The sequence below is a fragment of the Somniosus microcephalus genome, chromosome 4, assembly GCF_052327205.1.
Source record: "Somniosus microcephalus isolate GS21.2 chromosome 4, FLI_Smic_1.0, whole genome shotgun sequence".
In the NCBI taxonomy this organism is placed as follows: domain Eukaryota; kingdom Metazoa; phylum Chordata; class Chondrichthyes; order Squaliformes; family Somniosidae; genus Somniosus; species Somniosus microcephalus.
In genome coordinates this window covers 205,355,835-205,371,103 of record NC_140990.1, presented here as the reverse complement: position 1 = coordinate 205,371,103, position 15,269 = coordinate 205,355,835, and the positions used below count along the sequence as shown (strand labels likewise).

Sequence of the window (15,269 nt, the reverse complement as noted above, 5' to 3'; positions counted from 1 at the left end):
TCCTCAAACCCCTGTTCACTCACTAGCTTATAAGCTGCCTTTACTTCCTGCAATTTCTCTTCCTGTTCCCTAACTTGCCTTGCCAAGCAGGCGTTCTTTTCCCGCAACCTTAAATCATTTCCCTTGGCTTCGGTGACTTGGCACTGTAGGTATTCCAACTGGGCCTTGTGTTCTCCCATTAAATACAATCTCTCCTGATTCAGGGCCTGCAATGCTACCATTAACTTTTCCCCTGCTAGAGCCTTATCCTGGATCTCCAGGGCTGACTCCTTTAACTTGGCTGCCTGTGCTGCAACGAGCCTGTCCAAAAGCTGGACCTGCTTTTTGAAACACATCAGCCAGACTGCCTTCTCTAAGGACTTCTTGTGTTCCTTCCCCTCTGTCCACTTAGCTGCTGCATCTACCAGACGCCCAGCCCTTAACAGAGTGGTGATCCACTTCTTAGTGATATTCACCTTGCTAAACACATAATCAGAAATCCTTTCCTCCATCATGGTTTGCTCAGCCGAACCACTGTCTACTGTATCGCAACCCTGTTGCCGGTGTCCTGCCGCAGTCGCCATTTTCTGTAGGGGGTGGCGTGTGCCCAGTCAGTTATGCCCCTGACTGCCTGTGAACGGTTCGAATCGCTCCCACACCCCTGGGTTCTCAACACCGGACTTAGGTACAGGTGGCAATACACAAAACGAGTAGACAAGTGGTTTGGTGTAAGAAAACCAAGATTTTATTAAAACAGAAAATAAAAATTACAAATACTGAAAAGTCACTATGTAGTTACAGGCTTATCAAAAGAATATACTCAAATGGGGAACACACGGCACACTGAGGGAACAACACACATTAATAAAATCCCTTAACCCTTAGCCCACCTATAATACCTAACTAGATTAAGCTAAGAGGGGCCAGGAATTCATGCTCACCAAGTCAAAATCTGCTGAGTTATAATGGTTGTGGGGTTTGGGGTTTGCTCTTTGTGCTCTCTGGGGCCTGCTGTCGTCACGTGGTCTCAGGGCACTGCAAGGGTGTCATCCCGGTAAAGTAACCCAAGATTAAAGTCTTTGCTTGGGTACTTTACCTTGCAGGGATGATGGTTCTTCTTCTTTGGGTGGCAGTTGAATTTTGCATGAAGATCATCGCAGGTACGCTGGATTGAAGACCCGATTATTCGAAGCGTTCTTCAATCTTCTTCCAAGTCATCTCATCTCATTTCATCTCATCTCGTCTCGTCTCATCTGGCCTGGTCTGCCCGTGTTCGCCTGGTGCTGTACCGGGCGTCCCTAATGGATTTGGGGAAGACACGGGCAGTGGCCAGGTAGCAAGCGCAGGAGGAAGAGCAACGTGGCTCCCAATGGGCCTCTAATTATACTCCCGTCGAAAGCCCTTATCTGCACGCCAAATCAGGTCAGTCCATTGTCCAATTTAGGCGGGCTCGTTTAATATAATTAATTATACCAATCTAAGTTAACTAGCTTTAGATGACTGTTTATCGCACCTGATGGCCCCGATGTCCGGGTTGTATTGTCATTAATGCATTTTAATCGGCCTGTCCAGCCTCAGTGGCTCCCTTGAGCTGTTTCTGATTATTTATGCGGACAAACTAATGGCCTTATGCTTAGGCCTAACTGGGCTTGATCTGTTTCGATCTGACGCAATGCATATTCAATGTTTGCCTAGCTATCTGGCTTTTCAAACACAAAGTCATTTTCACAGAAATGCATTTTAAGTTTTGATTTCCCAAAGCTGCCTGCTTGTGCTGCAGAGTCCATGCTTTTAAAATCTTACAGGCTTTTGGTCACGAGGTGCGGACGCCATCTTTTTGGGTACCCATTTTAAATTGTCCATACAGGGTCCCTTTTATTAATAACATTGGGGGAATGTGGGAATTTTGAGAACCTTACTCTGTGGAGTGAGTATTTAATTTTATTAATGGCATCTGCTATGAGAATGAGGGCTGATTTTCTTCTACTTAATTTACTAACTGAAACAATTTTTGATGAACCAGCCATTTAATCTCTAACCCTTGTTGTTACACACTCTTATGCAGTTTTTGCATTTTGACCCTCTTCCTCAAAATAAACCCATGGTAACAATCACTCTCTTCAGTCAGAATAGCAAAGGAAATCCAAATCATGAATAGCTTACAAAATGCTTTCCAAACAAATTGTTGAGACTGAAGTTTATCAGTAGTAATATGGATTTTAATATATTTTTGACTGCAATTCCATCGCTAAGTTAATTATGTTGTCTTAAAACAAAATCTTCATTCCAATCATTTCCACCTATTTTGAAATGGATCTTTCTCTTGTGATGTTAAATAACTTCCACTGATTTTCACACTGTTCGATGTCATTCCTTTGTTAAATGTACAGAAAGCTTCCATCTAACACTCTTACTCATATTATGCAGTGTTAAATATTTTGACCCTTTCAGTAATGACAGGTGTTTTACAGTCTGCAGTTTAATTGACAAGCATCCTTTGTCACTACTGTCATAAATAAAGGAACCATATGTAGTTTAATTCCCTTTTTACAATTTATCCCTCGTTGTAACTTTCTCTAATAGTCAGCTGTACCAGAGATGTAGTTTTGGCTTGTAGGCATCCCAAGTTCATGTCAGGAAACACATCCACTGCAAAATATATGGAAGAAGCAACATGCTCTGATGAAACGTTGGGCCAGAAATTTGGGTCGGAGGCTTCCCGCGGGTGCAAGCCCTCGACCTGCACTTACCTAGCACGACGGCCATTGTGCTGTGGGCCCGCGTTGGATTCTGATCCTGGGCCTGCTACAGCTGCTGGCACGCAGTGCCTGCATATCCCAGGAAGACCTGTCAAATCTATGAATAGAAATCGGCCCCAAAACATCACTAAAACTTCGAATAAATTTTTTTAAAACATCACATTTTTAAAATAACTATAAATTACATAAAATAACTATTTTAAACAATAACTTACATTTTTGAAAAAATAAATTGCAGTTTTTAACAGGGCTAAAAATAAACTTACCTTTCTTTAAAATATTTAAAAATAATAAACCTGTGGAAAAAATGTTATAATTTTACTTAATTCACCACTTATCTTGTTAAAAGCAGGCATTGCGACTGCTTTTTTAAAGCGTAGCTGCTGGAGACTTACCCTCCCGGAGAAACCTGTAAAAAAAACGGAAGTTCAAGGTGTACGCGCTGCCTCTCCAGCGCACGCGTTCGACCTGTGAACCCCTTCTTTCAAAGGAACGGAAGTTCCGGTTTCCCGCGCATGCGCAGTGCATGCAGGAAACCGGCACTTTTGTTGGCCCTATGCGTGAGTACGCAGCGTACTCACCCGTGGGGACCCGAATTTCTGGCCCATTGTATTAATTGAGTCTAGAGACGCACTGATGATCTCTTATGGAAGCTCCATTCTGACCACAGTGAGCTGCCCTCCTTGAAATTAATTCCTATAGAGATTAACAAACTGTGCAGCAGATACCAAGAAGCTAGTGTCACTGCAGCAATTGACTAAAGAGGAGTGTAGACAACTCCCACCAGAGGTGCGCTAATCATTGGCTGTTAACTGAGCTACCTGCTTCCATTTTATGTCAAAAACTCAGGTGACAACACTAGATATGAAAACACTATGAAATGGTGCGCTTTTAAATGAATTTAGTCTGTAATGCTCCATTCTCTATCAAGCTCTTTGAAACAAGCAAATTAATTTCATGGTGGGTTTCTTGGGCATGGAATACCAACACTGAGGTACCTTTCCATCTTTCTAAGTTCATATCTCACTTTTATGTAACCTCTGCAAATTTTATTTTCCATAAAGTTGAAAAGACTATGATATAAAGTAGAATTTGTGAATGGTACAGGAATAAACACATTTCCATTTGATATTGTGCTGAAAATTGACCAATTATTGTAATATGTATCATATATTACCAATTTAATATTTGAATGGAAATAAAAACTTAAAAATAATAAGCGCTTGGCTGGAAGATCATACTACTGTCATGACTTTTACTCGATGATTAATACTAGTTAACAAATAATTTGTGACTCACTGTAAACATATTGTGCTATGTCCCTAGATTTGTAAGCAATATAGAAATAAATTAATAATTCTTACATGAGGCATCTGTAATAAAGTTGCACACAATCTAGGAGCTATCATAGAATATGTGATGGAAGCCGAGCAATGTAATAGCACTGTACTTTGTGTTTGTATATAACTGACGTAGATTTGTTATAATGAATATTTTGGGGGCATCAAAAGGAGATATTTAGTATGTTCAATCTCAAAGAATGATTGTAATTTGCTGCAGTATTATTCTGTGGTACTTCCTCTCCAAATCCCTTTAATTCTCTGGACAGTTAAAAGCCTGCTTAAGATCAGTTTTTCCCATCAAGCTTCTGGTCACCGCTCCAATCCAAAGTGAAGCACTTTCACGTGTTTTTCCACATTAAAGTCCTGATATGTTGCAATCATTCCATTTGACCAATTGCAATAAAATCATATTTTTAAACGGTTATGAGTTTAAGACCAATTGTTTGAAAATGCACCAGCCATTCAGTAACTGTATAGGCAGCAAATTCCAGGGTCAGCGCTACGAGTGCAGTACTGACTGTGCTGACCTGCACTCTTACTTCAGCCGCTGTAACTCCATCCATGTTGAGAGTGACTGGTGGGTGCTGTATGAGAGACCCAATTACATGGGATACCAGTATGTTCTGAGCAGGGAAGAATATCCTGACTACCAGCGCTGGATGGGATTCAATGACAGCATCAGGTCATGTTGCACTTACCCATATGTAAGTTTTACACTTATTTTATTTATTCAGTTTTCATTGTTCTTTCTAACACTGATGTAACTATTAAGCACTTCAACTTTTAATCCCACAGTGGTTGATTTTTCATTGAACACAGCGGTAATTAATATTTAAAATATTGCACAGGTTGAGATATTCTTGTCAATGTAATTCTTCTCCCCACTAAAGAAATATTCACCATGTCACTCACCACTGGACGTACACGAAAAGTAGCTTCCATAACTCACCTAGGTATATTAAAATATACCCTTTGTAAAGGGCTTTGTGAAATATAAATAACAATCAATCAATGCTTGACTTCCATTTCAATTGATTAAGTACAAATAGCTGGAAAGTGCACAAGTGGAATGTTCGATATTTTCCCGTCATGAAGATGATTCATGAATTCACCACTGATAACTAATTGGAACCACTTTACCAAATGTAAACAAACAAGATATCCCATAATACTTCCCACCCATTGAGCATCTTGTGCATCAAGTAATAATTGAAAACATACCAAAACTATAAAGATAAATTACCTGAAAACTTCTGGCTAGTTTTATAACTGTGATAAATCTTTTGTCCATTTTGGGGCTTAAGATATTGACTGACATGATTCACTTACCATTCCAGTCCAGCAGTAACTCCTACAGAATGAAGATTTATGAGAGGCCTGACCTTGGAGGGCAGATGACGGAATTCATGGATGACTGTCCATCTGTCTACGATCGTTTCCGCTACCGTGACATTCACTCCTCTCATGTGATGGATGGTTACTGGAACTTCTATGAACAGTCCAACTACAGAGACCACCAGTACTCATGAGACCCAGTGAATACAGGAGGTTCAGTGACTGGGGCAGCAGTTGTCCATCCGTTGGCTCCTTCCGTCGTATGATGCATTTCTAAAATTTGTCTGTGCTGCTTAATTTGTTCAAACAAATGATTAAATCAAGCTGAAGTAATAAATAATTGAGATTTTATTGAGTCTTTGTCTCTTCTGATCTTTATTTGTGGGTTCTGTCATAGATACTGTAATTATAGGATATTTACAGTCTATTAACATATCCAGCCTAATCCCACTTTCCAGCTCTTGTTCCGTAGCCCCGTAGGCTACGGCACTTCAAGTGCCTATCCAAGTACTTTTTAAATGCGATGAGGGTTTCTGCCTCTACCACACTTTTAGGCAGTGTGTTTCAAACCCCCACCACCCTCTGGGTGAAAAATTGTTCTCCTCAGCTCCCCTCTAATCATCCTACCAATTACTTTAATTTATGCACCCTGGTTATTGACCTCTCTGCTAACTGAAATAGGTCCTCCCTAACCACTCTATCTAGGCCCCTCATAATTTTACCACCTCAATTAAGTCTCCCCTCAGCCTCCACAGTTCCAAATAAAACAACCCCTGCCTATCCAATCCTTCCTCATAGCTAAAATTCTCCAATCATGGCAACATCCTCGTAAATCTGCTCTAGTGCAATTACATCTTTCCTGTAATGTGGTGACCTGAACTGTACGCAGTACTCTAGCTGTGGCCTAATTAGTGTTTTATACAGTTCTAGTATAACCTCCCTGCTCTTATATTCTATGCCTTGGCTAATAAAGGAAAGTATCCTGTATGCCTTCTTAACCATCTTATCTACCTGTCCTGTTACCTTCAGGGATCTGTGGACATGAACTCCAAGGTCCCTCTGTTCCTCTACACTTCTCAGTATCCTACCATTTATTGTGTATTCCCTTGCCTTGTTAGCCCTCCCCAAATGTACTACCACACACTTCTCCGGATTGAATTTCATTTGCCTCTTTTCTGCCCACCTGACCAGTCCATTGATAATATCCTGCAGTCTACAACTTTCTTCCTCACTATCAACCGCATGGCCAATTTTTGTATCACCTGCAAACTTCTTAATCATCCCCCCTACATTGAAGTCTAAGTCATCGCTATATACCACAAAAAGCAAGGGACCTAGTATTGAGCCCTGCGGAACCTCACTGGAAATAGCCTTTCAGTCACAAAAACACTCATCAACCATTACCCTTTGCTTCCTGCCACTGAGTCAATTTTGGATCCAACTTGCCACTTTCCCTTGGATCCCATGGGCTTTTACTTTTCTGACCAGTCTGCCATGTGGGACCTTGTCAAAAGCCTTGCTAAAATCCATGTAGACTACATTGAACGCACTACCCTCATCGACCTTCCTTGTTACTTGCTCAAAATATTCAATGAAGTTAGTCAGACATGACCCTAAACAAATCCATGCAGACTGTCCTTGATTAATCCCACAACACGCCACCATCTCAGCACAACCCCAGCCCGGCATGAGGTTCAAAAGGCCATCCGACAACTGAAGAACAACAAGGCCTCAGGAGCAGATGGATCCCTGCCGAGGCACTAAAGCATGGTGGAGAAGCAATACTGGCGTGGATTCATGAAATCATTTCTCTTATCTGGAAGGAGAGAGCATGCCAGGGGATCGCAGAGATGCCGTAATTGTGACCATCTTTAAGAAAGGTGACAAGTCCGGTTGCGTTAATTACAGAGGAGTTTCCCTGCTGTCTTCCACAGAGAAAGTCATCGCAAGAATCCTCCTCAATCGCCTTCTCCCAGTAGCTGAAGCACTCCTCCCAGAGTCGTAATGCGGATTCCGCCCACTAAGGGGCACAATGGACATGATCTTCACCGTGAGTCAATTACAAGAGAAATGCAGGGAACAGCACCAACATGGCCTTCCTTCATCTCACAAAGGCCTTCGACACTGTCAACCATGAGGGATTATGGAGTGTCCTCCTCAAATTCGGCTGCCCTCAAAAGTTTGTCACCATCCTCCGCCTGCTTCACGACAACATGCAAGCCGTGATCCTGACCAATGGTTCCACAACAGACCCAATTAATTTACAGACCGGGGCCAAGCAAGGCTGTGCCATCATGCCAAAGCTCTTCTTGATCTTCCTTGCTGCAAAGCTCCATCTCACCCTCAATCAGCTCCCTGCTGGAGTGGAGCTAATTTACAGAATGCCGTCGCTTCCAGTTCAGATCCAAGGTCGTCCCATCCTCTGTCGTTGAATTACAGTAAGCAGACGATGCTTGCGTCTGCGCTCACTCGGAGGTCGAACTCCAAACCATCGTCAACACCTTCACCGAAGCGTACAAATGCATGGGCCTTACACTAAACATCCGTAAGACAAAGGTCCTCTACCAACCTGCCCCCGCCACACAGTACTGCCCCGTGATTATCAAAATCACGACAAGTCCTTGGACAACGTGGACCACTTTCCATACCTCGAGAGCCTACTGTCAACAAGGGCAGACGTCGATGGCGAAGTCCAAGACCGCCTTCAGTGTGCCAGTGCAGCCTTCAGTCGCCTGAGGGAGAGAGTGTTTGAAGACCAGGACCTCAAATTTGGCACTAAGGTCATGGTTTACAGAGCAGCAGTGATACCCGCTCTGCTCCATGCCTCAGAGACATGGACCATGTACATCAGGCATCTCAAAGCACTGGAGAGATACCACCAATGCTGTCTCCGCAAGATCCTGCAAATGCATTGGCAGGGTAGGTGCACCAACGTCAGTGTTCTCGCTCAGGCCAACATCCCCAGCAACAAAGCTTTGACCACGCTCGATCAGCTCTGATGGACGGGTCACATTGTCCGCATGCTCGATACGAGACTCCCAAAACAAATGCTCTACTCGAAGCTCCGACATGGCAAGAGAGCCCCAGGTGGGCAGATGAAACGCTTCAAGGACACCCTCAAAGCGTCTTTGAAAAGTGCAACATCCCCACTGACACCTGGGAATTCCTGGCCTAAGACCGCACAAAGTGGAGGAGAAGCATCCGGGAAGTCACTGAACACCTCGAGTCTCTTTGCCGGGAGCAAGCGGAAGCCAAGCGCAAGCAGCACAACGAGATAATGTCAACCCAAGCACCCCACCCATCCACCCCACGCATCCACCCCTTCAACCACCGTCTGCCCCACCTGTGACAGAGACTGTAGGTCCCGCATTGGACTCATCAGTCATCTGAGAACTCATTTTTATTGTGGAAGCAAGTCATCCTCGGTTCCGAGGGTCTGCCTAAGAGAAAAAGAATCAGTGCCTTTCTAAATGCTGATTAATTCTGTCCCTCAGAATTTTTTCTAATAATTTGCCCACCACCGAGCTTAGGCTGAATGGCCTGTAAGCTCTTGGCCTATCCATTTCTCCCTTTTTAAACAACGGTACATTAGCAGTCCTCCTCTCTTCTGGCACCATGCCTATAGCCAGAGAGAATTGGAAAATGATGGTTAGAGCCTCTGCTATTTCCTCGCTTGCTTCTCTTAACAGCCTGGGATACATTTCATCCGGTCCTGGTGACTTATCTACTTTCAAAGATGCTAAACCTCTTAATATTTCCTCTCTCACTAGGTTTATCTCATCTAATATTTCACACTCCTCCTCCTTAACTACAATGTCTGCATCGTCTCTCTCTATTGTGAAGACAGACGCAAAGTATTCATTAAGAATCATACCCACGTCATCTGCCTCAACACACAGGTTATCTTTTTGGTCTCTCATAGGCCCTACTCTTTCTTCAGTTATCCTCTTGCTCTTTATGTATTTATAAAACAGCTTTACGTTTTACATAGAAACATAGAAACATAGAAGATAGGAGCAGGAGTAGGCCATTCGGCCCTTCGAGCCTGCTCCGCCATTCAATGAGATCATGGCTGATCATTCAAATTCAGTACCCTGTCCCTGCCTTCTCCCCATATCCCTTGATCCCCTTAGCCTCAAAAAATATATTCAACTCTTTCTTGAATATATTTAATGAACTGGCCTCCACCGCCCTCTGTGGCAGAGAATTCCACAGGTTCACCACTCTCTGGGTGAAGAAGTTCCTCCTCATTTCAGTCCTAAATGGCTTACCCTTATCCTTAGACTAAGACCCCTGGTTCTGGACTCCCCCGGCCATCATAAACATCCTTCCTGCATCTAGTCTGTCCAGGTCTGACAGAATTTTATAGGTTTCGATGAGATCCCCTCTCAATCTTCTAAACTCCAGTGAGTATAAGCCCAATCGACACAATCTCTCCTCATACGTCATTCCGGCCATCCCAGGTATCAGCCTGGCGAATCTTCGCTGCACTCCCTCCATGGCAAGAACGTCCTTCCTCAGGTAAGGTGACCAAAACTGCACACAATACTCAAGGTGCGGTCTCACCAAGGCCCTGTACAACTGTAGCAAGACATCCTTGTTCCTGTACTCGAACCCTCTTGCTACGAAGGCCAACATACCATTTGCCTTCTTAACCGCCTGCTGCACCTGCATGCTTACCTTCAGCGACTGGCACACAATAACACCCAGGTCTCTTTGCACTTCCCCTTCTCCCAATCTATTGCCATTCAAATAATAATCTGCCTTCCTCTTTTTGCCACCAAAGTGGAAAATCTCACATTTATCCACATTATAGCGCATTTGCCATGTTTCTGCCAAATCACCCAACCTGTCCAAATCGTACTGCAGTTTCACGACATCCTCCTCACAGCTTACCCTCCCACCCAGCTTTGTGTCGTCTGCAAATTTGGAGATATTACATCCAAGTCCCTCGTCCAGATCATTAATATATATTGTGAACATCTGGGGTCCTAGGACCAATCCTTGCGGTACCCCACTAGTCACTGCCTGCCACTCGGAAAACGACCCGTTTAATCCAACTCTTTGCTTTCTGTCCGCCAACCAGTTCTCTATCCAAGTCAATACCTTGCCCCCAATCCCATGTGCCTTAATTTTGCATGCTAATCTCTTATGCGGGACCTTATCGAAAGCCTTCTGAAAGTCCAAATACACCACATCCACTGGTTCTCCCTTATCTATTTTACCAGTTACATCCTCAAAAAATTCCAGTAGATTAGTCAAGCATGATTTACATTTTGTAAATCCATGTTGACTTTGTCTGATCCTGTCACTGCTTTCCAAGTGCTTTGCTATTACATCTTTTATAATAGACTCCAGCATTTTCCCCACTACCGATGTCAGGCTTACTGGTCTATAATTCCCCGCTTTTTCTCTACCACCTTTTTTGAATTGTGGGGTAACATTAGCTACCCTCCAATCTATGGGTATCGTTCCAGAGTCTATCGAGTTCTGGAAGATGACCAGCAATGCATCTACTATCTCTAGGGCCACTTCCTTAAGTACCCTGGGATGTAGACCATCAGGCCCTGGGGATTTATCGGCCTTCAGTCCCATCAATTTTCCTAACACCATTTTCCTACAAATACTGATTTCTTTCAGTTCCTCCCTTTCATCAGACTCTATGTTCCCCGACATCTCTGGGAGGTTATTTGTGTCCTCCTTTGTGAAGACAGAACAAAGTATGTATTTAGTTGGTCTGCCATTTCCTTGTTTCCCATTATAAATTCCCCTGATTCTGACTGTAAGGGACCTATGCTTGACTTCACCAATCTTTTTCTCTTCACATATCTATAAAAGCTTTTACAGTCAGTTTTTATGTTCCATGCTAGCTTACTCTCATATTCTATTTTCCCTTTCTTAATTAATCCCTTTGTCCTCCTTTGTTGACTCTTAAACTGCTCCCAATCCTCAGGATTATTGCTTTTTCTAGCCAATTTATATGTCCTCTCCTTGGATCTTATGCTATCCCTAATTTCCCTTGTTAGCCACGGTTGAGTCACCTTTTTTGCTTTATTTTTATGCCAAACTGGGATGAACAAATTCTGTAGCTCATCCATTCAGTCTTTGAATGTTTGCCATTGCCTATCCACTGTCAACCCTTTGAGTGCCATTCCCCAATCAATCCTACCCAACTCACTCCTCAGACCATCGTAGTTTCCTTTATTTAAATTGAGGACCCTTGTCTCTGAGTCAACTACTTCATTCTCCATCTTAATGAAGAATTCGATCATATTATGATCGCTCCGACCCAAGGGACCTCGTAGAACAAGATTGCTAATTAATCCTTTCTCGTTACATAATACCCAGTCTAAGATGGCCTGATCTCTGGTTGATTCCTCAACATAATGGTCCAGGAAACCATCCCGTAAACACTCCAGGAATTCCTCCTCCACAGTATTGTTACTAATTTGGTTGGCCCAATCTATATGTAGATTAACGTCACCCATGATGACTGCTGTGCCCTTATTGCATGCTTTCTTTGATGTTACTTGCCAATATTTTTTAATGCCCTCGCTTTGCTTTTCTAAATTCCATTTTAATTTCACCCCAGCACTTTCTGTACTCCTCTAGGCTTTCTGCAGTATTTCGCTCTTGGTATCTGAAAAAATCTTTCCTTTTTTGCCTTATCCTACCCTGCATGGCCCTTGACACCCAGGGGGCTCTACATTTGGGAGTTCCACCCCCATGTTAAACATTCATACACAAGGGAGAAATAACATATTCAGATTAGTGAATAACATACTATTTGAGTGATGACCTTTACAGCAGGGGTGGCCAAAATGTTGGTCTTCTTAGATATGTATCATGGATCTTTTGGCCACCTGGGAAGATTAAATCCATGTTCCCAGTACTTTGCATATATCTCACATTGCTGATAGTGATAGAGCTTGGCATTGTGATTTTGCATTTAGCCACCAATGAGACAACAGTGAGAGAAACAATTGTTTCCAAACCTCCCGGTGCAGAACATTGAAACGGGCAATCGGTGGAACATAGATATTGGTAGGACAGCTTCACAGGCTAGACTGTAGGGCTCAGGAAGCACATGTGGCCCAGGAACAGCTGTTTGGACATCCCTGATTTACAATCTCTAATCAAATTCAGAAAATAGTCACAGTATTAAATGCTACTTCACCTAAAGTTAACCATTCCTCTTGAAATATCATGGAATATTGATGGTAAGACAAAAGTGAAAGAAATATATAACCACTGATCCTGAATATATATTTTTATTCATACTAGAGTTCACAAATCCCTTAACCGGAGGGGAAAAACATATCCATTTTGCTAAAATGATAAGGTGACATACAACACACGCAGGGGTCAATGACAGTGAAGTGCAATGACTGTGCTGACAATGTCCTCTCCCTGTCTTTGTGAAAGCCTCTAGACTCCACTGTGCACTTCTTCTTGTTATGTATTGTGTGTTCTCCTCCCACCTGTGGTGGCGCTGTCACAGGAGATAAATGGTTGGGTATTCTCTCAGTTAAGTTTAGCTCTCTTTGTTCGGAATTTGCCAGAACTTCCTTTCCTTCCAATAAAGCACTTCATGTTTGAATCTCTGAGTTCTGAGTCCTAAATTGTGTCTAGGTAGAAAGGTACCGACACAACAAGTGGCGACGAGGAGCGGATGAATCTGCGTACGTTACGGGTGCAGTGAGTAAACAGAAAATTTAATTTGAAACGTGAGATGGCTACTATATTAGGAAACATTGGTGATTTTGATGAAAATGTGGAGCAATGGAGCGCATATACGGAACGTTTTGACTATTTTGTATTGACGAATGCGGTGGCAAATGAAAAGGTCGTGCCTACCTTTTTGAGTGTAATCGGGCCGAAGACTTTCAATTTACTTCGCAGCCTCGTGCAGCCAGATAAGCCAGGAACTAAAACATATAAGCAACTGGTGGAAATTCTTGGAGCACATTTTTCACCAAAACCTCTGGTTATTGCTGAGAGATTTAGATTTCACAAACGGAATCAAGAGGAGGGGGAATCAGTGACGATGTTTATTGCTGCTTTAAAAAGGTTGTCAGAACACTGCCAGTTCAAGGAGGTGCTGAATGACACCGTTAGAGACAGACTTGTGTGTGGTCTGCAAAATGCAGCCATACTGAAGCGCCTTCTTACTGAGGACAACCTTACTCTTGAAAAGGCCATTGAAGTTAGTGCCTCCATGGAGATGGCGGAAAAGGAGGCTCACCAGTTGAGTTCAACAGGGAGAGTTCACAGGGTGTCGTCTGAGCCTAAAGGTGCGCGGAACGGCACATGTTACCGTTGTGGGAAAACGGGCCATCATGCTAATGACTGCTGGTGTACGGAGCTGGAATGCCGAAATTGTGGCAAAAAGGGTCACATTGAACGCGCCTGTAGAGGTAAAAAAAGAACAGACAGAGCTGGGAAGCATGGAAGCAAAATGTCTGTATTTGGACAAGAGAGGAAAAAGAGTGTTCATTCAGTGCAGTATGATGGAACAAGCAAAACAGAGGGGAGCGACACCTCTGAGGAGGAAGAGGTGCATATACTGACGGTTGCAGGTGGTTCAAATGGATACTGGGTGTCACCACTGGTGGAGGGACAATCAGTGCGGATGGAGTTGGACACAGGCGCGGCTGTGTCCCTTGTTTCAGACACTGCCTACAGCAAAATGCTAAAGCATCTTACCCTTCAGCCAACAAACATTGTGCTAAAGACGTATACCGGCAAACCTGTGGCCATGAGAGGCGTCACTGAGGTGACAGTTAAATTGAACGGACAGACTGCAAAACTGCCACTATATGTGGTAAAGGGAAATTACCCATCGCTACTGGGACGTGCGTGGCTAGAGAAAATCACGCTGGACTGGCCTGCAGTCCGCATGATGTCAAAAGGGGAGTCAGGTCTGACTGCAGTGTTAAACAAACATGCAGAACTCTTCAATGGGGAACTTGGGAGCATGAAAAAGATCAGCGTGAGACTGGACATTAAACCTGACAGCAAGCCGAAGTTTCACAAAGCCCGACCTGTACCCTATGCAATTAGGCCAAAAGTTGAGGCTAACTTGGAGGCCTTAGTCGAGAATGGAGTCCTGGAGCCTGTGAGCGTGAGCAAATGGGTCACACCCATTGTTCCTGTCCTGAAAAAGGATGGATCTGTTCGGATATGCGGGGAGTTTAAAGTGACTATTAACCCGGTGCTGTCTGCGGAACAGGACCCTCTTCCCCTCATTGATGATCTTTTTACGGGCCTGGCCGGAGGGCAAATGTTCAGCAAAATAGACTTATGCCAGGCTTATCTACAAATGCATGTCGATGACAAATCAAAGGAGCTGCTGACAATTGTGACACACAAGGTGCTATACAGGTACTGCTGCCTTCCGTTTGGAATTACGTCGGCCCCTGCTCTATTCCAAAGGGCAATGGATCAGATTTTGAGTGGACTGCCAGGAGTCCAGTGCTACCTGGACGACATCCTTGTCACTGGGACAAATGAGGAGAATCACCTTCTGAACTTGGATGCGACACTACAACGACTGAAAGAGTACGGACTCAGAGTTCGTAAAGACAAATGTGAATTCTTTCAGTCTTCAGTTGAGTACCTGGGGCATGTGATTGACGCTACTGGCCTGCATAAGGCGCCGTCAAAGGTCAAGGCGATCGTGGAGGCCCCAGCACCCCAGAATGTGAGCCAGTTACGTTCATTTCTGGGGCTACTTAACTACTATGGGAAGTTTATTCCAGACTTAGCAACATTGCTGAAGCCGTTACATCAGTTGCTATGTCAAGGCAAAACATGGAAATGGACTGAACTGTGCAACAAAGCTTTCGCCCAA

General features: G+C 43.6%; 1 pseudogene; it reads left to right on the top strand.

Moving 5' to 3' along the window:
- The first annotated feature begins 4,530 nt into the window (after positions 1 to 4,530).
- On the top strand, positions 4,531 to 5,693 carry LOC147120173 (gamma-crystallin S-1 pseudogene; annotated as a pseudogene).
- Positions 5,694 to 15,269: the final 9,576 nt, after the last annotated feature.